A 25099-nucleotide genomic window follows, 5' to 3' on the forward strand; every position below is an offset into this window, starting at 1 on the left:
CTTGATGCTGAGTGCCAAGCAGGGAAGAATGCTGGTATGAGCTTTTAAACATAACCCGTTAACTGCTGCCAATCAAATGGTGAATAAGATACTCTTTAGGGTTCATATGTTTGTAAATCTGACTGTGATGAAGTCAGTGCCTCACCAGACATCAACCTCACCGCACGTCACTGTGTCCTACTTAGTCCTACTTCAATAAATACCTCTCAAAATATCAGAATTTATGTCGCCACATGACCACGGCTTGTAAAATACTACACAAAAACACACTTGTGCACTACTGCGTATTGAATCACCTCAATTTGTCACTAGTGTACAACATTTTTTATTTTTTAGCGCATTTAAAAATCAATAAATCCGCATCGGACGTGGTACTGTCAAAGCAAAAGTAATTGTAAAAAATATATTGAATGTGAAAAAATATATTTGAACTCACAATACCGCTCGTAGTTGGTTCATTTGAGTGGAAGTGGCAGGCAAACCATTATATCCGCCAGCTAATCGACATTTTGCTCTGCTACTTTGTTGCTTAAAAAAGTGAGTACCGCTGATTTCTCCGCTGGCCGGGTATGGCTATGGTGCCACTTTCTGCTTTCGTTAATCACAACTTGTAATTGGATACCTGGGAGTGACAAGTGAGTATCCAATCACCAGAGAGATGTGGACTCGAGTCACATGACTTGGACTCGAGTCAGACTCGAGTCAGACTCGAGTCATGAATTAGATGACTTTAGACTCGACTTGACAAAATGTAAAGAGACTTGCAACTCGACTTAGACTTTAACATCAATGACTTGTGACTTCACTTGGACTTGAGCCTTTTGACTTGACATGACTTGCTACTTTACCCCAAAACCCAAAGATTAAAAAGTTATTCAGGATCGCTGCGTATCTTTCATTATGTACTTGTGTGTCTATCTATCAGCGTGTCTGGCAGCGTGTTGTTCCTGTCAGTACAACAGCCAATCAAATTAGATCTACGTTGTTTTCATCCCACAGCTCTCATCCAATCAAATTGCAGAACAACCAATGAAGAAGAATTGTCAAACAACGCAGCGGTGAGAAAAAATGATGCCAAAGTTGGTTTCGTTCGGGTATATATAAACTACGACTTGGTCAACAAAAAATGAATTGCCGTATGCAAAGCATGCAGTTCGAATATTACAGACGGAGACGCAATAACTTCCAACTTCGTTCGACATTTTAAGTTGCACAAAGAAGGGTAAGTTTTGAATGTAAGATAACGTTTATTGGCTAAGCAACGGGACTTTTATTTGCTGTGTAGTTAAATCAGTGAGGCTGTGAACTCCCTGCTAACGTTATAACCATATACATATTATAAGGGTACGCAGCATCGAGCGCTATTGCCTACTGGCGCAGACGAGACGCATGGCCGCCATCTTGGAGTGGTGATCCGCTCCACTCAGTGCAATTCATTTGGCAGGAGCAATGAACTGTCAGCGCATTTAATTAATTTTACCTCACTGAATATCACTCATTTTCACGCGTTTTTTGTCATACGTGTAGCTATGATTAAGGACACATGTTTTGGCGTGTTATATTATTCATAGTTTGCTTAACAGTAATAGAATATTCTTATATGCTATAAGTGACCAGACGTCCGAGATCAAAACTGGGAATATAATCCCAAAGAAGGGGGAAAAAACGGTCAGCTATTTTTAATTTGAAGAAACAATATGATTAGGTTATATATACATGCGTATATCCTACATAAACAATGTATGAATACATTAGATATCTTTATATCTTATAGACTGTATCTCTGTTGCTTCAGCAGCAGAGAGTTTATTCTGTCTTGACAATTTGTATTGATATTTTGTATTACATTCTTCCCTTAAATGACAATGTTTACAGTGATTGTTTTATATGTATTTTTTATGTATGTCGCTTTGGATAAAAGCGTCTGCCAAATACTTAAACATAAACATATATAAACACCTGAAAGTCTTTATATCAGCTAAATCCACCAATCTGTTTCACTGGATTCAGAATAAAACCAAATTCTGTCTTACCCAACAATGTTAGTATTTGAATATTGTTACTTGAAGACTTATTTATGGTTACAATTAAACTGTTAAGAAAGCATTGTCTTATATTTAGCCTAAAATGAGAATGCATCATAATCAGTGGCAGCTGGTGAATTTTGTTTTAGGTGGGGCTGAAAGTTTGTAAACCAAACCCCTGTAGGAGGGTCATTCTCCCTCAGGAGATTTCTTTGCGATTTTTACATACAAATATTGAAGATCTTTGCTCCTTCTCAACTCTGTGGTAATATTATTTTCACTAAATACAACCAATAGTACGTTAATGTTAAATCTTACTTGTGAAAAGTAATCCCCCGATTCCTATTTTCAACAGTCCGCTCATTTGAGCAGGAAAACGCTGAACACCAGCCCGGCATCTTTGTTTTCTACCTGTCAACTGTCAGTTTAGGCTGCTCGCCGGCTCCTCATCACCACTTCAAGATGGCGGCCAAATTGCTCGCGTCACAGCAGCCAATGCTCTGTCTACTTATAAGATGTCTATGGTTATAACGTCATTGCAAACACGGCAATCTGTTGCGTCCACTGCAGTTCGCTACCTTATTCATGCTTTTTGTCAAGTGATTTTTTTTAAGCAGGGTTGCATGAGGTATCTACACATAATGTTACGTTAGTCAATGTGTCACACACAGTAACGTAACGTTAGACGGCGGTCAGCAGCACTGCGTATTTTAACCACCTACAAAAAGACAAACATAGTCAAATAAAGGTCAGTTAAAATGTATACTATATTAAGAATATATGTACATATTGCATAGAGCCCTTACATCTAAAAAGTACAACCCTGTTCATTGTTATGTTCATGTATTTGTTATGTTTTTCATGTGTACGCACACATCAACACACATACAGTATGAGATGAGATCAATGAGATAAGGTAAGAACAGGATAGAAACTGCTGTGGAACTAGTTACAATGCAATATGCCATGGAAATACAATGTTAACACTTTTGTGCAAATAAGTACAGTTGCACTTGTTTTTTCAAATGTGTTTATTCTGTAAAGGAATGAGTTAAATGTTTAAAATGACTGGTTAATTGTGCTATTATGAAGTGCAATGTCAGCACTACTTTTTTTCCTGCAATTTCAAATGCACTTGTTTTAATAAATAAATACAGCGTTTTAAAAGCATACACAATCTGTGTAAATATATTAGTCTGTGGTTAAAAGGACTTGAAAGGACTCGAAACTCAAAATGCAGGACTTGAGACTTTCCAGTCTTGACTTTGGACTTGACTCGGGACGTGCCTGTCTTGACTCGGGACTTGACTCGAGACTTGAGGGCAAAGACTTGAGACTTGTGACTTGCAAAACAATGACATGGTCCCACCTCTGCCAATCACAGTCACGTTCAACATAAGGCTACATAGATGGGCTACTGTCAACAACTCGTGATCTGATCGGCTATCGCAACTGTCTGTTAACTGAATGTCCTCCGTTCGTTAAACTGCACAGCCGGCGCTAATGTTGGGTCAGAAGGCCTCCGGCAGAATTCATACAGTGCTGGAAACAAGCTAGCTGAATTCTGATTGGATAAAAACTCTAACTTAAAATAGCAACACTGGAGCCAAGTATGATGAATACTTTTATATATTTATGGAAAGTAAATTAAAAACAAAATTAACTTTTATTAATTAATGATCATGATTTATGTTAGGCCAGCAGAGAAGGCCTGGCTGGCCCTGACGGCACACCACTGGGGTAAGCATGCTATTTATGTTAAAATAGTTTGTCTCCAAGTTCCACATTTGCAGCTTCTAGTAACTTTCACCTCTCTCTCTTGGCTTCTGTCTGCTCCAATATTCCACCCTCTGCTAGAAGCAGTAGTTCATCCTCTGTAGATTCAGCTTCAAAAGTTTTAAGGTTCTGAATCCTCATTTGTCCAAAAATAGCCATCTCCGTTGTTTACCAAGTCTGCCATGATTAGGAAACATACTTGTGTTTGACTCCGAAAGTAGGAACACATGTTGCCAGAAGTCAGACGTGCGCTGCTATGGAAACAACTCAATGTGCGTAAAAAAATCTTGGAAAGGATTAAAATGATAAAAATACGGTAAATATAATAAATATTGTTATGAAGGTGTCTGTTACTACATTATATATATACTAGCAGTGTGTGTATTGTTCATATTACATATTGTTATGAAGGTGTCTGTTACTACATTATATATATACTTGCAGTGTGTATATTGTACATATTACATATTGTTATGAAGGTGTCTGTTACTACATTATATATATACTTGCAGTGTGTATATTGTACATATTACATATTGTTATGAAGGTGTCTGTTACTATATTATGTATATATACTTGCAGTGTGTATATTGTACATATTACATATTGTTATGAAGGTGTCTGTTACTACATTATATACAGGTAAAAGCCAGTAAATTAGAATATTTTGAAAAACTTGATTTATTTCAGTAATTGCATTCAAAAGGTGTAACTTGTACATTATATTTATTCATTGCACACAGACTGATGCATTCAAATGTTTATTTCATTTAATTTTGATGATTTGAAGTGGCAACAAATGAAAATCCAAAATTCCGTGTGTCACAAAATTAGAATATTACTTAAGGCTAATACAAAAAAGGGATTTTTAGAAATGTTGGCCAACTGAAAAGTATGAAAATGAAAAATATGAGCATGTACAATACTCAATACTTGGTTGGAGCTCCTTTTGCCTCAATTACTGGGTTAATGCGGCGTGGCATGGAGTCGATGAGTTTCTGGCACTGCTCAGGTGTTATGAGAGCCCAGGTTGCTCTGATAGTGGCCTTCAACTCTTCTGCGTTTTTGGGTCTGGCATTCTGCATCTTCCTTTTCACAATACCCCACAGATTTTCTATGGGGCTAAGGTCAGGGGAGTTGGCGGGCCAATTTAGAACAGAAACACCATGGTCCGTAAACCAGGCACGGGTAGATTTTGCGCTGTGTGCAGGCGCCAAGTCCTGTTGGAACTTGAAATCTCCATCTCCATAGAGCAGGTCAGCAGCAGGAAGCATGAAGTGCTCTAAAACTTGCTGGTAGACAGCTGCGTTGACCCTGGATCTCAGGAAACAGAGTGGACCGACACCAGCAGATGACATGGCACCCCAAACCATCACCCAACCATGCAAATTTTGCATTTCCTTTGGAAATCGAGGTCCCAGAGTCTGGAGGAAGACAGGAGAGGCACAGGATCCACGTTGCCTGAAGTCTAGTGTAAAGTTTCCACCATCAGTGATGGTTTGGGGTGCCATGTCATCTGCTGGTGTCGGTCCACTCTGTTTCCTGAGATCCAGGGTCAACGCAGCCGTCTACCAGCAAGTTTTAGAGCACTTCATGCTTCCTGCTGCTGACCTGCTCTATGGAGATGGAGATTTCAAGTTCCAACAGGACTTGGCGCCTGCACACAGCACAAAATCTACCCGTGCCTGGTTTACGGACCATGGTATTTCTGTTCTAAATTGGCCCGCCAACTCCCCTGACCTTAGCCCCATAGAAAATCTGTGGGGTATTGTGAAAAGGAAGATGCAGAATGCCAGACCCAAAAACGCAGAAGAGTTGAAGGCCACTATCAGAGCAACCTGGGCTCTCATAACACCTGAGCAGTGCCAGAAACTCATCGACTCCATGCCACGCCGCATTAACGCAGTAATTGAGGCAAAAGGAGCTCCAACCAAGTATTGAGTATTGTACATGCTCATATTTTTCATTTTCATACTTTTCAGTTGGCCAACATTTCTAAAAATCCCTTTTTTGTATTAGCCTTAAGTAATATTCTAATTTTGTGACACACGGAATTTTGGATTTTCATTTGTTGCCACTTCAAATCATCAAAATTAAATGAAATAAACATTTGAATGCATCAGTCTGTGTGCAATGAATAAATATAATGTACAAGTTATACCTTTTGAATGCAATTACTGAAATAAATCAAGTTTTTCAAAATATTCTAATTTACTGGCTTTTACCTGTGTATATATATATATATATATATATATATATATATATATATATATATATATATACTTGCAGTGTTATGTACGACAAGGGGGAAGGAGACAGCACGACACAGGAAGTATCGCTCAACAGGGTTTATTGAGCCATGATGAGTGAGTGGGGTGTGTATGCTACTAAGTGTGTGCATGCAAGATTATGTGCGTGAATTAACAAGATTGTATTACCAGGAGTTTGTTGTAAGTGTATGTTGTTTGGAGAGGCAAACAAGTCCAAAGGGGCTCAGCAGAAAGAGGTCTGTGATCCAAGCAGGAGGTCCGTGGGGGCTGGAGCGAGGCGTCCTGAGGTCCGGGTCCAAAGCGAAGGAAGTCGAGGATCGAGGGAGGCAGTCAGAGTCTAGAGGGAGGTCCAGAGAAGTGAGGCGCACAGCTCACTTCTAAGGCGACAGAGGATTCTGCGGGAACAGGGAAACGACAGGGACAAGTCAGCACAAGGAACAAGGGAATATGGAGAGCAGACACAGGAGAGGAGCCAGAGACGCGAAGCTTACTGTAAACAGAGAACTACGTTCTGGCGCTGGGTATTCGGCTGCGTTGGGCTTTATACTGTTGAGCCTCAACAGATCCAGGTGCGCGGAATGCAGATTTCCTGCAGCCGTGCAAGCGCGGTCTGAGCGGGGCGCGCAGGAGCGTGTCTGGCTGCGCTCTCAGCGAACCTTCTTGCTGCTCCAGCAGCGGAGGGAATGATAGTATGCGCACGCACCGTAACATGAAGTGTGTATATTGTACATATTACATATTGTTATGAAGGTGTCTGTTACTACATTATATATATACTTGCAGTGTGTACATTGTACATATCACATATTGTTATGAAGGTGTATGTTACTACAATATATACAGTATATACTTGCAGTGTGTATATTGTACATATTACATATTGTTATGAAGGTGTCTGCTACTACATTATATATACACAGGTATATACTTGCAGTGTGTATATTGTACATATTTGTCCTGGGCATGACATTAAAGTGCACCCGGCAGTGGAGGCTCCTCTATGGGGTCTTGGGGCACTAGGAGGTTAACCCCTTTACTACTGTTACCCCAGGTGGCCCTTGGCAAAGGCCTAGTACCTGACTGCCCCCTAGCCAGGGATACGGTGAAGACCTCAACGGCAGAGCAGGCGGAAGACGGTAGATGTAAGAACTACCACAACGGCTGCGATGGCGGAAGAAGGCACCCCCGCATCCATATGGGCCCAGTTATGGGGAAATAACAACCCAAGACCTCAACGGTGGAGCGTGGAGTTGGAGCGTCACAACGGCTGGGATGGCGGATGAAGGCTGCAGCAGAAAAGGGTCTCCAGTCGTCTTGGACTCCATGCCACTGGACCCTGACCCGGATCTGTCAAGGATCGTGTGGTGACTATCTGTGCACCAGTCTCCCCACGTTAAAAAAATTCACGCACAGGCATCCTCCATAAAGGGATACACCCCTACCAGGAGGATCGTCATACTCGCTTCGAGTGACCGCCGATGATGATGATGATTGTACATATTACATATTGTTATGAAGGTGTCTGTTACTACATTATATATATACTTGCAGTGTGTATATTGTACATATTACATATTGTTATGAAAGTGTCTGTTACTACATTATATATATACTTGCAGTGTGTATATTGTACATATTACATATTGTTACAAAAGTGTCTGTTACTACATTATACTTGTAGTGTTTATATTGTACATATTACATATTGTTATGAAATTGTCTGTTACTACATTATATATATACTTGCAGTATTTATATTGTACATATTACATATTGTTATGAAGGTGTCTGTTACTACATTATATATATACTTGCAATGTGTACATTGTACATATTACATAATGTTATGAAGGTGTCTGTTACTACATTATATATATACTTGTAGTGTGCATATTGTACATATTACATATTGTTATGAAAGTGTCTGTTACTACATTATATATATACTTGCAGTGTGTATATTGTACATATTACATATTGTTATGAAGGTGTCTGTTACTACATTATATATATACTTGTAGTGTGCATATTGTACATATTACATATTGTTATGAAGGTGTCTATTACTATATTATATATATATATATATACTTGCAGTGTGTATATGTAGGTTGTGAGAAAAAAAAATATATTCAGTCTAAGCCTGGGCCCCTGGAGAGGGAGTTTAGACTGAGGCCAAGGAAAAAAACCTCATAGCCATAGCACACATACACATGTGTGTAAGAGGAAAACATCAAATGACATTAAAAGAGCAGAGCTGATGCAAGCAGCCACTTCTACATACAGCCACAAAAGTAAAACAACTACAACAACAAAACATATACACTGTGGTGGCCTCTGCGGTGTTCCACGTCATCGTCTGCTGGGGTGGGGGGAGCATGGCCAGACACAGGAGCAGACCAACAAAGCAACCAAGAGAGCCGACTCAACCCTCGGCCGCCCAAAGTTTTCAAAGTATTTTTGAGTTCAACATGACCTCCAGTTGATACATTTTGTTACAACTTCAAGTTTTACTTCTCACTCATTTTGTGGAGATGAGAAATGACCCTATCATCATTTGTTTTAATTGTGTTAAAAATATGTGTCAGTCATCAGATCATATCATCCACAAAGGTTGGAAAGGAAGCAACTCTGCCTCCATTCAACTTTTGTAGAAAACTCCTTTCACACAAAAAGAAAAAAAAATGACAAAATAAATTACATTGCAAGGTCTCCCTTTTTTTCCCCAGGGAGTTGGAAACCCTCATCAGAGCAGAAAGTCTTGCTGGAGGTGTGTGGTCTCCTCAGCCTCCCAAAGAATGCACACTGTAGTCATTAGTAATTGTGGGAATGCCGTCTATCTATTATGTTTCTTCACTTAAGTTTCAGCGCCCACTTTTCATACCATCGGAACTGTTCGAGTATTAAAACATTCGGCTTGGCCAAGACACAGTGGCTTACTAGTATTCATTTTCCCCAAATATTCCAGATTACCAGGAATTCCAGTTTTTCTTTAAAATCAAAACTGAACGGGGCCAAATGACAAACTTGCACAATACCTACATTTCTCACCCGATTCAGACCGTTCCACTTTCAACACATTCCACTTATCCCGGACATTCAAACTACAATTTTCCAAATACAAAAAAATTGTTTTCCAAAGCCCTAATTCCACCCTTATTGTCCTTTCGGCTTCCACTTCTACATTTTTCAGCCCATTCCACCATCAAAACATTCCACCTAGTTGGGACATCAAAGGGTTTTTTCCCATAAAAATATCAGATTTTTACAAAATTCCAGGAATTTCGAAGTAAAAATTCTCAATTACAAAGTGTTACTACGTCAACATTTCTCGACCAATTCAAAAAATTCCAACACCAACCCATTCATATCATCTAGGACAATTGTGGTATTATCTATATCGGTACAAATTCCCAGTTTTTCCAAAATTCCCAAATTTCCTGGAAATTGCTATTCAAATGGATGGACAATCTTTCCAAATTCCACAATTCCCACACTTCTCAAGCGATTCAAACCATCATCGCATTCCGTTCAAACTAACACTTTGTCAATTATCCCCCAAATTCAATTTTTTCAGGATTTCCCTTAATATCCCTGGAATTCTGTAACACATTCTCTATTAAAAAGTGTCACGACTTCAACATTTCTCGACCAATTCAAACAATTCCAACACCAATCAATTTAGCTCATTCAGGACATTTATGAGAAAAAAAAATCTCACTTTTCCTGAAAACCCCAAATTACCAGGAAATTACCATTGAAATTATTGGGACATTTTTTAAAAATCTAAATGTTTTGTGTGCCATTTCTTACCCGGTTCGAACTGTGCAACCATCCACATGCTCTACTCACCCTGGATATTGAAGCCAAATATATGTTTCAAATTTCCCAAAATTCAAGGTTTTCCTGGAATTTTTCAAAAGGCACAGCCTCACTAAAAAGCTGTTTACGGAGGGAGTCAAATTGTATAAAAAGGATTCTTCTTGGTTAAGGTGGGCAACCACAATCCAATGATTTGTCAGCTATCATTGGCCATTCAGGCTTTCAAGTTGATCAAAATTTGGCCTTGCAATGTGAAAAGCTTCTCCGAGATGTTATCCAAAAGTCTGGGTGCTCAGTCTTGTACCATACTTTCCACAGATATTGCAACAACATTAAGCCAAACTTGGATAATTGAAAAATGCATATATTCCTGTTTTTGTACCACTCATACTACATATTCAATGTTTAGGGAAGTTAAAAGAAATACATTTTACAACTTTAGCTTGATTTATACTCCATCAGTCTTTTAGTCTTACCCACATGTACGGATATCCACTTGCGGGTAAATTGGTGACTCAAATGGATTAGCTAAAAACGAGTTGTATGTTTACTCTTATTGATCTACAGAGGTGGTGACCCCACGGTAAAACACCCCTAACCCCTCCCTATTTATTTCCAATGGGCTTCTTTTATGAATTTATTATGGGTCTACTGAAAATGTGAGCAAATCTGCTGGGTCAAAAGTATACAGAATATATAGAATGGCCTTCCCAAAGTCCTGACTTAAACGTGTGGACAATGCTGAAGAAACAAGTCCATGTCAGCAAACCAACACATTTAGCTGAACTGCACCAATTTTGTCAAGAGGAGTGGTCCAAAATTCAAGCAGAAGCTTGTGGATGGCTACCAAAAGTGCCTTATTGCAGTGAAACTTGCCAAGGGACATGTACCGTATTTTCCGCACTATAAGCCGCACCTAAAAACCACAAATGTTCACAAAAGCTGACAGTGCGGCTTATAACCCGGTGCGCCTTATATATGGATTAATATAAATATTTATTTTCATAAAGTTTCGGTCTCGCAACTACGGTAAACAGCCGCCATCTTTTTTCCCCGTAGAAGAGGAAGCGCTTCTTCTTCTATGGTAAGCAACTGCCAAGGTAAGCACCCGCCCCCGTAGAAGAGGAAGCGCTTCTTCTTCTACGGTAAGCAACCACCCGCCCCCGTAGAAGAAGTAGCGCGCGGGTATTACGTTTCATTTCCTTTGTGTGTTCCATGTTGATATACGACTCCATGCGCGCCCACATCACAGATGGTGTCAAAAAACAAGTGAAGCACACAAATACAACACTCGCCGTCATTCCGGGTGGCTTAACCAAAGAACTCCAACCGCTCGATATTGGTGTCAACAGGGCATTTAAAGCACGACTGCGAACGGCGTGGGAACAATGGATGACCGAAGGCGAACACACCTTCACTAAGACAGGGAGACAGCGCCGGACGACATACGCCAACATCTGCCAGTGGATCGTAAATGCCTGGGCGGATATTTCGGTCACAACTGTGGTCCGAGCTTTCCGGAAGGCAATGACTTCGACGAGACGGAGCCGGCCATTTTGGATCCCGTATTCGCCCAACTTTTTAATTCGGACACCGAAGGAGAAGAATTTGAGGGATTTATGAATGAAGAATAACTTCAGAAAGTGAGCGTTATGTTTATTTTGTGTGTTGTGACATTAACGTTCGAGCAACATTAAGTTATTGAAGTTATTGCTCTGCACTATTTTGAATTTTACTATGTTTGTGATTGCACATTTGCACATTACCGTACATTTTGGGAGTGAACAGAGTTGTTAGAACGCTGGTTTTTAATATATTATTAAAGTTTGACTGACCTATCTGACTGTTTTTTTGACATTCTCTTTAGCGCAGTTAGATGCGGCTTATAACACGGGGCGGCTTATAGGTGGACAAAGTTTTGAAATATGCCGTTCATTGAAGGCGCGGCTTATAACCCAGGGCGGCTTATGGTGCGGAAAATACGGTAAGCAAATATTAACATTGCTGTATGTATACTTTTGACCCAGCAGATTTGCTCACATTTTCAGTAGACCCATAATAAATTCATAAAAGAAGCAAGCTTCATGAATGTTTTTGTGCGTGACTGCTCGCTGACTGCTCGCTGTTTCGAAAAAGCTAAGTATCGTTCTATCTGTGTGCTTTTAATTGTTCTGCAGCTTTCTTTACTACTTCCTAAACATATTTAGTAGTACTATTTAACTTGCAAATCACCCGATCTCTGTCTCACCACCCCTCCCGCAGCTAGCTATCAGCTAGCTGCTAAGCTAACGAAGCTAGTGCGGAGAAAGACGGTGCCGGTCGTCGGTCGGAAAGAAGTGGCTCCCCGCACACCGTGACCACGACTTCTCGGAAGACAGCAGGAACTTCACTCGGTGACAGAAAACACCGTGAGTATGACTTCCTGCGCGTCTTGCACCTTACTCACGGAGAGGCTGGCTCTGCTAGAGGGCTGTGTCCACCAGTTAGAGCAGAGTAATCTTGTAACTTTAGATGTTGCGGACACATCTGCTAGCGTTAGCTGTAGCGAGCTAACTAGCCCAGACTGTAGTAGTCCTAAGCGGCCTACAAGCTACGGTGTACCGGTTGAGACGCATAACAGATTTAGCTCTTTAGCTAGTCCTACACCCCAGTCTACCGGGCACCACACCTTAGTCATAGGGGACTCCATCACCCGAAACATAAAGCTTAGCAAACCAGCCACAGTTAAGTGTATTCCCGGGGCCAGAGCACCTGACATTGAAGCTAATCTTAGGGAGCTAACTCGCAACAGGCCTAGTAAACACGTACGACAGGCTAATCGTACCACTAGTTATGCGAATATAGTTGTACACGTTGGCTCCAATGACACTAGAATGAGACAGTCAGAGATTACAAAGAGAAACATAGCCAGGACTTGTGATCTCGCTAGAAAGATGTCCAGGCATCGAGTAATTGTCTCTGGCCCCCTGCCTGCGAGAGGCAATGATGAGAGACATAGCAGATTAGTCTCGCTTAACAAGTGGCTGGCTAGCTTCTGTAGACAACAGGGACTAACGTTTATTGATAATTGGCTCTCTTTCTGGGGCAAACCAGGCTTGCTGATGAGAGACAGCCTTCACCCTAACCAGGAAGGCGCCATCATCCTGGCTAAAAACATAGACTACTGTTTAAGTCACATTTGACTAACTACACTAGAGCAAGCCCGGTCACAGGCAATTACAGAGCCTGCTAGTCCGGGTGAGGAGTCAGTTAAGCTAGAGCTAGTCAGCGCCAGGCTGGATAATCCCTGTACGCATAGCAATTCTCTTAGAATAATACACAACTCACATAATGTGTTTTCTGTTTTGACTGTGTCAGAGGTAGATATGCATTCTACTGAGGTGGCAAAGTATGATGCGTTCAGTCTATCGCACCATCAAGCAAACAATCTGAAAATTCCTGTCATATCAATTCCTAGATATGGTCGAAACTATTTAAAGTGCACTACGTATAATAAACGCAACATTATTAATATTGCTACTACGGATAATTTCAACAAAAACTTGTCAAAACAGCCCAATACTTATAATATGGGCTTTTTAAACATAAGATCATTGTCTCCCAATACTTTATTAATCAATGAGGTCATTAGAGACAACAATCTTAACGTCATTGGTCTTAGCGAAACCTGGCTCAAACCAGACGATTTATTTGCGCTAAATGAGGCATCTCCTCCTAACTATACGAATGCACATATGGCCCGTCCCCTCAAAAGGGGTGGGGGGGTCGCTCTAATATACAATGAAAACTTTAACCTTACGCCTAAACTAATAAATAAATACAAATTGTTTGAGGTGCTTACTATGAGGTCTGTCGCACCGCTGCCTCTCTACCTGGCTGTTATCTACCGCTCCCCAGGGCCCTACTCTGACTTTATCAATGAATTCTCAGAGTTCGTTGCTGATCTAGTGATGCACGCCGACAATATAATCATAATGGGGGACTTTAATATCCATATGAATACCCCATCGGACCCTCAGTGCGTGGCGCTCCAGACTATAATTGATAGCTGTGGTCTTACACAAATAATAAATGAACCTACGCAACGCAACGGTAATACGATAGATCTAGTACTGGTCAGGGGTGTCACCACCTCCAAAGTTATGGTACTCCCGTATACTAAAGTAATGTCCGATCATTACCTTATAAAATTCGAAGTTCTGACTCATTGTCAACAAGCTAATAATAATAATAACTGCTATATATAACAGCCACAACATTAATGCTGCCACAACGATGACTCTTGCTGACCTACTGCCTTCGGTAATGGCACCATTCCCAAATTATGTCGGCTCTATTGATAACCTCACTAATAACTTTGACAATGCCCTGCGCGAAACCATTGATAGTATAGCACCGCTAAAACAAAAAAGGGCCCCTAAAAGGCGCACCCCATGGTTTACAGAAGAAACTAGAGCTCATAAATTATCATGTAGAAAGTTGGAACGCAAATGGCGCGCGACCAAGCTTGAGGTTTTCCATCAAGCATGGAGTGATAGTTTAATATCGTATAAACGCATGCTTACCTTAGCTAAAGCTAAATATTACTCAAATCTCATCCGCCTCAACAAAAACGACCCTAAATTTTTGTTTAGTACAGTAGCATCGCTAACCCAACAAGGGACTCCTCCCAATAGCTCCACCCACTCGGCAGATGACTTTATGAATTTCTTTAATAAGAAAATTGAACTCATTAGAAAGGAGATTAAAGACAACGCATCCCAGCTACAACTGGGTTCTATTAACACAGATACAACTGTATATACGACGGATACTGCAATACAAAATAGTCTCTCTCTTTTTGATGAAATAACATTAGAGGAACTATTACGTCGTGTAAGTGGGATAAAACAAACAACATGTTTACTTGACCCACTTCCTGGGAAACTTATCAAGGAGCTTTTTGTATTATTAGGTCCATCAGTGCTAAATATTATAAACTTATCACTTTCCTCTGGCACTGTTCCCCTAGCATTCAAGAAAGCGGTTATTCATCCTCTGCTCAAAAGACCTAACCTCAATCCTGACCTCATGGTAAACTACCGACCGGTGTCCCACCTTCCCTTTATTTCGAAAATCCTCGAAAAAATTGTCGCACAGCAGCTAAATGAACACTTAGTGTCTAACAATCTCTGTGAACCTTTTCAATCCGGTTTCAGGGCTAATCACTCTACGGAGACAGCCCTCGCAAAAATGACTAATGATCTACTGCTAACGATGGATTCTGATGCGTCATCTATGTTGCTGCTTCTTGATCTTAGCGCTGCTTTCGATACCGTCGATCATAATATTTTATTAGAGCGTATCAAAACACGTATTGGTATGTCAGACTTAGCCTTGTCGTGGTTTAACTCTTGTCTTACTGACAGGATGCAGTGCGTCTCCCATAATAATGTGACCTCGGACTATGTTAAGGTAACGTGCGGAGTTCCTCAGGGTTCGGTTCTTGGCCCTGCACTCTTTAGTATTTACATGCTGCCGCTAGGCGAAATCATACGCAAATACGGTGTTAGCTTTCACTGTTATGCTGATGACACCCAACTCTACATGCCCCTAAAGCTGACCAACACGCCGGATTGTAGTCAGCTGGAGGCGTGTCTTAATGAAATTAAACAATGGATGTCCGCTAACTTCTTGCAACTCAACGCCAAGAAAACGGAAATGCTGATTATCGGTCCTGCTAAACACCGACATTTATTTAATAATACCACCTTAACATTTGACAACCAAACAATTACACAAGGCGACTCAGTAAAGAATCTGGGTATTATCTTCGACCCAACTCTCTCGTTTGAGTCACACATTAAGAGTGTTACTAAAACGGCCTTCTCTCATCTGCGTAATATCGCTAAAATTCGTTCTATTTTATCCACTAGCGACGCTGAGATCATTATTCATGCGTTCGTTACGTCTCGTCTCAACTACTGTAACGTATTATTTTCGGGTCTCCCTATGTCTAGCATTAAAAGATTACAATTGGTACAAAATGCGGCTGCTAGACTCTTGACAAGAACAAGAAAGTTTGATCATATTACGCCTATACTGGCTCACCTGCACTGGCTTCCTGTGCACTTAAGATGCGACTTTAAGGTTTTACTACTTACGTATAAAATACTACACGGTCTAGCTCCGTCCTATCTTGTCGATTGTATTGTACCATATGTCCTGGCAAGAAATCTGCGTTCAAAGAACTCCGGCTTATTAGTGATTCCCAGAGCCCAAAAAAAGTCTGCGGGCTATAGAGCGTTTTCTATTGGGGCTCCAGTACTATGGAATGCCCTCCCGGTAACAATTAGAGATGCTACCTCAGTAGAAGCATTTACCGTAAGTCCCATCTTAAAACTCATTTGTATACTCTAGCCTTTAAATAGACCCCCCTTTTAGACCAGTTGATCTGCCGTTTCTTTTCTTTTCTCCTCTGCTCCCCTCTCCCTTGTGGAGGGGGGAGGGGGCACAGGTCCGGTGGCCATGGATGAAGTGCTGGCTGTCCAGAGTCGGGACCTGGGGTGGACCGCTCGCCTGTGCATCGGTTGGGAACATCTCTGCGCTGCTGACCCGTCTCCGCTCGGGATGGTGTCCTGCTGGCCCCACTATGGACTGGACTCTTACTATTATGTTGGATCCACTATGGACTGGACTCTCACAATATTATGTCAGACCCACTCGACATCCATTGCATTCGGTCTCCCCTAGAGGGGGGGGGGGGGGGGGGTCCTCTCCAAGGTTTCTCATAGTCATTCACATCGACGTCCCACTGGGGTGAGTTTTTCCTTGCCCTTATGTGGGCTCTGTACCGAGGATGTCGTTGTGGCTTGTGCAGCCCTTTGAGACACTTGTGATTTAGGGCTATATAAATAAACATTGATTGATTGATTGATTGATTGACCAACAAGTATGTGCTCCAATCACTCTATCACAAAAAAATAAGAGTTGTAGAAAGTATCGGAAACTGAAGACAGCCATGACATTATGTTCTTTACAAGTGTATGTACACTTTTGACCACGACTGGATGTCTACATTTTTTGTAGTGACTGCCACACATTGCCTGGATAAGACGGACAATGAGTGGCACCCCATTGGATCATCTTGGAGAAACAGTGCCTGCATGGATTGCTCTTGCAGCGGGTGCTGCACTGCGTGAGTCCAAATAACTTAAGTGTTGGTTTAATATCTCCTTGTTGATTGTGTGTCTCCTGCTTGTTTACAGGTATAGCATTCCCAGCCAATTCCCCGCAGATTGTGTGTCCGTTCTCGACCCGGTGGCATGTAAATACAAAGTTTACAAGAGGGACAACCCATCAGAAGAATGTCCCGTTTTTGGTGCGGTTGGAAAGTAATGGAAAAAAATGTCACCATGCGTTGACCCTCTTTTTACATTTGCAACACAAAAATGTCACGTGCTTACAAATGGAAAACAATAAAACATACAATCCCTCATTGACTTATTTGAGTCTACTGTTCCTGGTACCATAGACAATTAGCTGCAATATTTGCTTAAACATTTATTTGAACTGTTCATTTGAGACTTTGTGCCTCCATTTCATGGCAGGTTGTTACAAAACAGCCTAAAGACAAAGATCAGATGTGTTTAGTAAACAAAGAACAATTTCATAACTCTTGTTTTTCATTAAAGTAGCTCTCAGTTGACGGACGTGAAATTTAGTCAAGAAAAAGGCAGAAAACATACATTTGAATCTAGCAGCCTTTTATATTGCAATTGCAAAGTGCATTCTTTTGAAAAAGCTCAAATTAATAAAAAAAAAAATTGCATCAATGTCAAGGAAACATGCACATTTAAGATGAAAAGGTGTTACCTCAAAGTTTTTTTTAATTTAGCATGACCTCCAGTTGATACATTTTATAACAACGTTTTAATTTCTATCCACTCCTTTTCGGATATGAAAAATATAATCATCTATTTTCATGTTTGCAGTCTGTACATTAATGTATTACTTTTCTTTGTATTAGTATTTCTTTGAACATGTCCGAAATAAAAATAACTAATCAATTTGAATTTAATCTTGCATTGACTCTGTTGGTTGGAAAATGATTTGTTTTGACAGGTGAATGATGTAAGCATAGTTCATTTGGCATCTGCTGACTCGCCGTTATTTAATTAGTCACTAAAAAACCATGAAATCAATAGAAGTGCCCTTTCAACTCACTCGGTTTCACAATAAAAGCATATTCAGATAAGAGCATTCACCTCCTAAAAGGGGAAAAGTGCTTGGTTCAGCAAAATCATCAACTTTTGTGCTCTTCTTCTCACTTTATTTATGATAGCTTCTATGCATCTTTTTTATTTACTTCTCTATTTTATATATGATCTGTTTTAAGTATAGGATTGTATGTTTTATTGTTGAATAAACTATGGGTAAAAAGCTTGGGCAGGTGGGGCTCATAGCCATGTTTACTCTTATTGATCTACAGAGGTGGTGACCCCACGGTAAAACACCCCTAATCCCTCCCTATTTATTTCCAATGGGCTCCTGCAGTGCAGAAACTAGTCTGTCACTTTAATATTTACTCACCTGAGCATTTTCCCCCCCGTTGAACAGCTTATCAGACTTACAGCAACTATGGTAAGTTTCATTTTACATATTTAAAGCAGTAAGTTCACAGCACAGTCTGCAAATATGCTGATAAAAATAAAGTTTTTCTGTTTCAAAAAGACGACACATCGGTCTCTGGCTTTGCTGCTTTGTGCACTGTTGCCCCTAGCAGATGGCTTTTGCAGCGCGGGGCCACAACAAGGTGAGACACATTTAGTAGTTTGTGGTTTGCATATTGCAAAAACATTTAAAATTAGGGGGAAAAAGGATCATACAGTCGTGGTCAAAAGTTTACATACACTTGTAAAGAACATAATGTCATGGCTGTCTTGAGTTTCCAGTCATTTCTACAACTCTTATTTTTTTGTGATAGAGTGATTGGAGCACATACTTGTTGGCATACTTGCTAACCCTCCCGGATTTTCCGGGAGACTCCCGAAATTCAGCGCCTCTCCTGAAAACCTCCCGGGACAAATTTTCTCCCGAAAATCTCCCGAAATTCAGGCGGAGCTGGAGGCCACGCCCCCTCCAGCTCCATGCGGACCTGAGTCCGCTTTCCCACAATATAAACAATGTGCCTGCCCAATCACATTATAACTGTAGAATGATGGAGGGCGAGTTCTTGGTTTCTTATGTGGGTTTATTGTTAGGCAGTTTCATTAACGTCCTCCCAGCGCGGCAACAACACACAACAACAGCAGTCACGTTTTCGTCTACCGTAAAGCAGTTCGTCTGCCGTAAACAGCAATGTTGTGACACTCTTAAACAGGACAATACTGCCATCTACTGTACATGCATATGTGACAATAACATATAGGGCTTTTAGAGAGTGCAGTGCACAACTGCGCACACAACAAAGAGACGAAGCAGAATGCATCATCAGAGACGGTGTTCAGCATGGTTAGAAAAATAGTGACAGAGAATAGAACAAGGATGGACAATTCAACCCTTAACTCAACAATGAGTAGATGAGTGTTATGTGTGTGTATATGTGTAAATAAATGAACACTGAAATTCAAGTATTTCTCTCTCTCTCTCTCTCTCTATATATATATATATATATATATAAGATAAATACTTCACTTGTTATGTGTGTGTATATGTGTGAATAAATGAACACTGAAATTCAAGTATTTCTCTCTCTCTCTCTCTCTCTCTCTCTCTCTCTCTCTCTCTCTCTCTCTCTCTCTCTCTCTCTCTCTCTCTCTCTCTCTCTCTCTCTCTCTCTCTCTCTCTCTCTCTCTCTCTCTCTCTCTCTCTCTCTGTCTCTCTCTCTCTCTCTCTCTCTCTATATATATATATAAGATAAATACTTGACTGTCAGTGAATTCTAGCTACAAATATATATATATATATATATATATATATATCTATATATCTATATATATATATATATCTATATATATATATATATATATGAAATTCTTGACTTGGTGAATTCTAGCTGTAAATATACTCCTCCCCTCTTAACCACGCCCCCCGCCCCCACCCCCACCCCCCACCTCCCGAAATCGGAGGTCTCAAGGTTGGCAAGTATGCTTGTTGGTCACAAAAAACATTCATGAAGTTTGCTTCTTTTATGAATTTATTATGGGTCTACTGAAAATGTGAGCAAATCTGCTGGGTCAAAAGTATACAGAATATATAGAATGGCCTTCCCAAAGTCCTGACTTAAACGTGTGGACAATGCTGAAGAAACAAGTCCATGTTAGAAAACCAACCAATTTAGCTGAACTGCACCAATTTTGTCAAGAGGAGTGGTCAAAAATTCAAGCAGAAGCTTGTGGATGGCTACCAAAAGCGCCTTATTGCAGTGAAACTTGCCAAGGGACATGTAAGCAAATATTAACATTGCTGTATGTATACTTTTGACCCAGCAGATTTGCTCACATTTTCAGTAGACCCATAATAAATTCATAAAAGAAGCAAACTTCATGAATGTTTTTTGTGACCAACAAGTATGTGCTCCAATCACTCTATCACAAAAAAAATAAGAGTTGTTGGAAACTGAAGACAGCCATGACATTATGTTCTTTACAAGTGTATGTACACTTTTGACCACGACTGGATGTCTACATTTTTTGTAGTGACTGCCACACATTGCCTGGATGAGACGGACAATGAGTGGCACCCCATTGGATCATCTTGGAGAAACAGTGCCTGCATGGATTGCTCTTGCACCGGGTGCTGCGCTGCGTAAGTCCAAAGAATTTACCGTATTTTTCGGATTGTAAATCGCAGTTTTTTTCATTGTTTGGCCGCCGGAGCGATTTATGTGTGAAATTATTAACACATTACCATAAAATATCAAATAATATTATGTATCTCATTCACGTAAGAGACGAAGCAAATGGCAGCAATCGTCACACACGTCAACCAATAAGCATTCGGTGGGGGCGGGTCATGGCAGAAGTGCATTGTGGGTAATGGGATGCTAACTTCTGCTACATCCGTAGCTATTAAAATGTATTATTTCAACATTGGCGGTAACTTATAAAAACTGAGAAGGGCTGAACTAAAATGGCACAGAAAAGGAAATCATATACTGCAGATTACAAGCCGGACGTAGTGAAATATGCAGCAGAAAACGGCGATCAAGCAGCAGAAAGAAAGAAAGCGGCGCATACCAGCAGCGACACCGAGAAAGAAGATTTCATGGGATTTAGCGATCAGGAGTGACAGATTGTTTGGTAAACGTATAGCATGTTCTATATGTTATAGTTATTTGAATGACTCTTACCATAATATGTTACGTTAACATACCAGGCACGTTCTCAGTTGGTTATTTATGCCTCATATAACGTACACTTATTCAGCCTGTTGTTCACTATTCTTTATTTATTTTAAATTGCCTTTCAAATGTCTATTCTTGGTGTTGGATTTTATCAAATAAATTTCCCCCCAAAATGCGACTTATACTCCAGTGCGACGTATATATGTTTTTTTCCTTCTTTATTATGAATTTTCGGCCGGTGTGACGTATACTCCGGAGCGACTTATAATCCAAAAAATACGGTAAGTGTTGGTTTAATATCTCCTTGTTGATTGTGTGTCTCCTGCTTGTTTACAGGTATAGCATTCCCACACAATTCCCCGCAGATTGTGTGTCCGTTCTCGACCCGGTGGCATGTAAATACAAAGTTTACAAGAGTGACAACCCGTCAGAAGAATGTCCCGTTTTTGGTGCGGTTGGAAAGTAATGGAAAAAAATGTCACCATGCGTTGACCCTCTTTTTAATTTTGCAACACAAAAATGTCACGTGCTTACAAATGGAAAACAATAAAACATACAATCCCTCATTGACTATATTGTCTTATTTGAGTCTACTGTTCCTGGTACCATAGACAATTAGCTGCAATATTTGCTTAAACTTTTATTTGAACTGTTCATTTGAGACTTTGTGCCTCCATTTCATGGCAGGTTGTTACAAAACAGCCTAAAGACAAAGATCAGATGTGTTTAGTGAACAAAGAACAATTTCATAACTCTTGTTTTTCATTAAAGTAGTTCTCAGTTGACGGACGTGAAATTTAGTCAAGAAAAAGGCAGAAAACATACATTTGAATCTAGCAGCCTTTTATATTGCAATTGCAAAGTGCATTCTTTTGAAAAAGCTCAAATTAATTAAAAAAAATTGCATCAACGTCAAGGAAACATGCACATTTAAGTTGAAAAGGTGTTACCTCAAAGTTTTTTTTAATTTAGCATGACCTCCAGTTGATACATTTTATAACAACGTTTTAATTTCTATCCACTCCTTTTCGGATATGAAAAACAATCATCTATTTTCATGTTTGCAGTCTGTACATTTACGTATTATTTTTCTTTGTATTAGTATTTCTTTGAACATGTCCGAAATAAAAATAACTAATCAATTTGGATTTAATCTTGCATTGACTCTGTTGGTTGGAAAATTATTTGTTTTGACAGGTGAATGATGTAAGCATAGTTCATTTGGCATCTGCTGACTCGCCGTTATTTAATTAGTCACTAAAAAAACCATGAAATCAATAGAAGTGCCCTTTCAACTCACTCGGTTTACAATAAAAGCGTATTCAAATAAGAGCATTCGCCTCCTAAAAAGGGAAAAGTGCTTGGTTCAGCAAAATCATCAACTTTTGTGCTCTTCTACACACTTGAATTATGATAGAGAAGTAAATAAAAAAGATGCATAGAAGCTATTTTATATATGATCTGTTTTAAGTATAGGATTGTATGTTTTATTGTTAAATAAACTATGGGTAAAAAGCTTGGGCAGGTGGGGCTCATAGCCATGGGAGGCAACTCATCTCGGAGAAGGTCGCTCTAAACTAAAACCGCCTAGCTTCACACCATACACCACCTGGTAGGTCAGGAAGCAAAGGGCGGATGAGGACTAAAGCCCGAAACGGCCAGAGTCAGGCTGAGAGAAGTCGTGCCCCTCAGCCCTTGATTTGCACATTGTTAGGTCTGTAAAGGACGGAGCTAACATGAAACAATCATGGTAGACACCTCAATCCCTTGCCCTATTCTTCCAGTGGCGAGAGTTCGCAGGTACCAAGCAGCAGAGGGTGCATGGTCCTGGGCCTTTATTGAGATGTCACCATGACGACTGGACCCCCAAAACCTCTTACGAAGAGGAAGGGCCCAGTTCGACTACAGCTTATTGTCCAACGCTCTCTCACAAGACATTGATACAACGTTGATTATACTGTTGCGTCGGACCAGCTCTTCCTCGAAGGGAATCTAAGTTACTGGTCAATCCCAAGATCTTTTGATGACATATATGCTGAGTAAGGACCATCAAGACAGAATTGGAATATTTTCAAGTTTTACTGAAATTTCAGGAGATCAACTTAATCAATACATTCATATCGGCTACTCTAGTTGATCTGACATTAAAACGGAAAAGCCCACTCTTTGCGCACAAAGAAAGCCCCCATCTCCCCCCTCTCAACACTGATAAGGAAAAGAGTGGGGGTTGTAGTTCACATTCCAAGGGTGAAGACACTAACCAGGTATCTGAAATGCCGAAAGAAACTTGTAGAATATACAAAGGAAAAGTACTAGATACTCTAAACATGGCTATGTAGAAAGAAAGAACTCTTAAACATATATGCATCCTCCACAATACATACATGTTTTTTAAAACGCACTTCATCGCAAAATAGCTGTATTTGTACTTTGAGACAATGTTGTCTAACGTTGAATCCACATTGTTGATTGGGAAATGATCAAAATTCAATGGTCAAATCAACGTTACAACCTGACATTGAATAAACGTGGTCAAAAAGCATGTTGTTTTAATGTTGTATTTGTGTTGTAGAATATTGGTTGGGAAATGACCAGAGTTCAATGGTCAAATCAACGTCAGAACCGAACATTGATTAAACGTCGTCAAAAACATGTTTCAATGGTGTATTTGTGTTGTACAATATTGGTTGGGAAATGACCAAAATTCAAAGGTCAAATCAACGTCACAACCGGATATTGAATAAACATCAAAAAGCATGTTGTTTCAACGTTGTATTTGTGTTGTAGAATATCCATCCATCGTCCTCCGCTTATCCGAGATCGGGTCGCGGGGGCAGCAGCCTAAGCAGAGAAGCCCAGACTTCCCTCTCCCCAGCTACTTGGTCCAGCTTCTCCCGGGGGATCCTGAGGCGTTCCCAGGCCAGCCGGGAGACATAGTCTTCCCAACATGTCCTGGGTCTTCCCCGTGGTCTCTTACCAGTCGAACGTGCCCTAGGGAGGTGTTCGGGTGGCATCCTGACCAGGTGCCCGAACCACCTCATTTGGCTCCTCTCGATGTGGAGGAGCAGCAGCTTTACTTTGAGCTCCTCCAGCATGACGGAGCTTCTCACCCTATCTACTGCCACCCGGTGGTGGAAACTCATTTCGGCGGTGATCTTGTCCTTTCGGTCATAACCCAAAGCTCATGACCATAGGTGATGATGGGAACGTAGATCGACCGGTAAATTGAGAGCTTTGCCTTCCGGCTCAGCTCCTCCTTCACCACAACGGATCGATACAGCGTCCGCATTACTGAAGACGCCGCACCGATCCGCCTGTCGTTCTCACGATCCACTCTTCCCCACTAGTGAACAAGACTCCGAGGTACTTGAACTCCTCCACATGGGGAAAGATCTCCTCCCCAACCCAGAGAAGGCACTCCACCCTTTTCCGGGCGACAACCATGGACTCGGACTTGGAGGTGCTGATTCTCATCCCAGTCGTTTAACACTCGGCTGCAAACCGATCCAGTGAGAGCTGAAGATCCTGGCCAGATGAAGCCATCAGGACCACATTATCTGCAAAAAGCAGAGACCTAATCCTGCAGCCACCAAACCAGATCCCCTCAACACCCTGACTGCGCCTAGAAATTCTGTGCATAAAAGTTTTGAACAGAATCTGTGACAAAGGGCAGCCTTGGCGGAGTCCAACTCTCACTAGAAACGGGTTCGACTTAGTGCCGGCAATGCACACCAAGCTCTGACACTGATCATACAGGGAGCGGACTGCCACAATCAGACAGTCTGATACCCCATACTCTCTGAGCACTCCCCACAGGACTTCCTGAGGGACACGGTCAAAGGCCTTCTCCAAGTCCACAAAGCCAATGTAGACTGGTTGGG

At 40.8% G+C, this 25099-nt stretch overlaps 3 long non-coding RNA genes across 3 annotated transcripts; 2 read left to right on the plus strand and 1 right to left on the minus strand.

Annotated features, from left to right (window-relative positions):
• The first annotated feature begins 1045 nt into the window (after positions 1–1045).
• On the plus strand, positions 1046–17177 carry LOC133620614 (uncharacterized). The gene is made up of 3 exons (XR_009817535.2): positions 1046–1222; positions 16961–17069; positions 17140–17177. It is a non-coding gene; the product is annotated as an uncharacterized lncRNA (long non-coding RNA).
• Positions 6134–10422, minus strand: LOC133620613 (uncharacterized). Its single transcript, XR_009817534.1, has 3 exons — positions 10369–10422; positions 6562–7417; positions 6134–6465 (listed from the first exon to the last, which is right to left on the minus strand). It is a non-coding gene; the product is annotated as an uncharacterized lncRNA (long non-coding RNA).
• Positions 17178–18403: 1226 nt separating the features above from the next.
• LOC133620615 (uncharacterized) lies at positions 18404–21788 on the plus strand. Its single transcript, XR_012051139.1, has 4 exons — positions 18404–18514; positions 18605–18686; positions 20572–20680; positions 21555–21788. It is a non-coding gene; the product is annotated as an uncharacterized lncRNA (long non-coding RNA).
• The last annotated feature ends 3311 nt before the right edge of the window (positions 21789–25099 follow it).

The sequence above is a fragment of the Nerophis lumbriciformis genome, linkage group LG24 (genome assembly GCF_033978685.3).
Source record: "Nerophis lumbriciformis linkage group LG24, RoL_Nlum_v2.1, whole genome shotgun sequence".
Lineage (NCBI taxonomy): Eukaryota > Metazoa > Chordata > Actinopteri > Syngnathiformes > Syngnathidae > Nerophis > Nerophis lumbriciformis.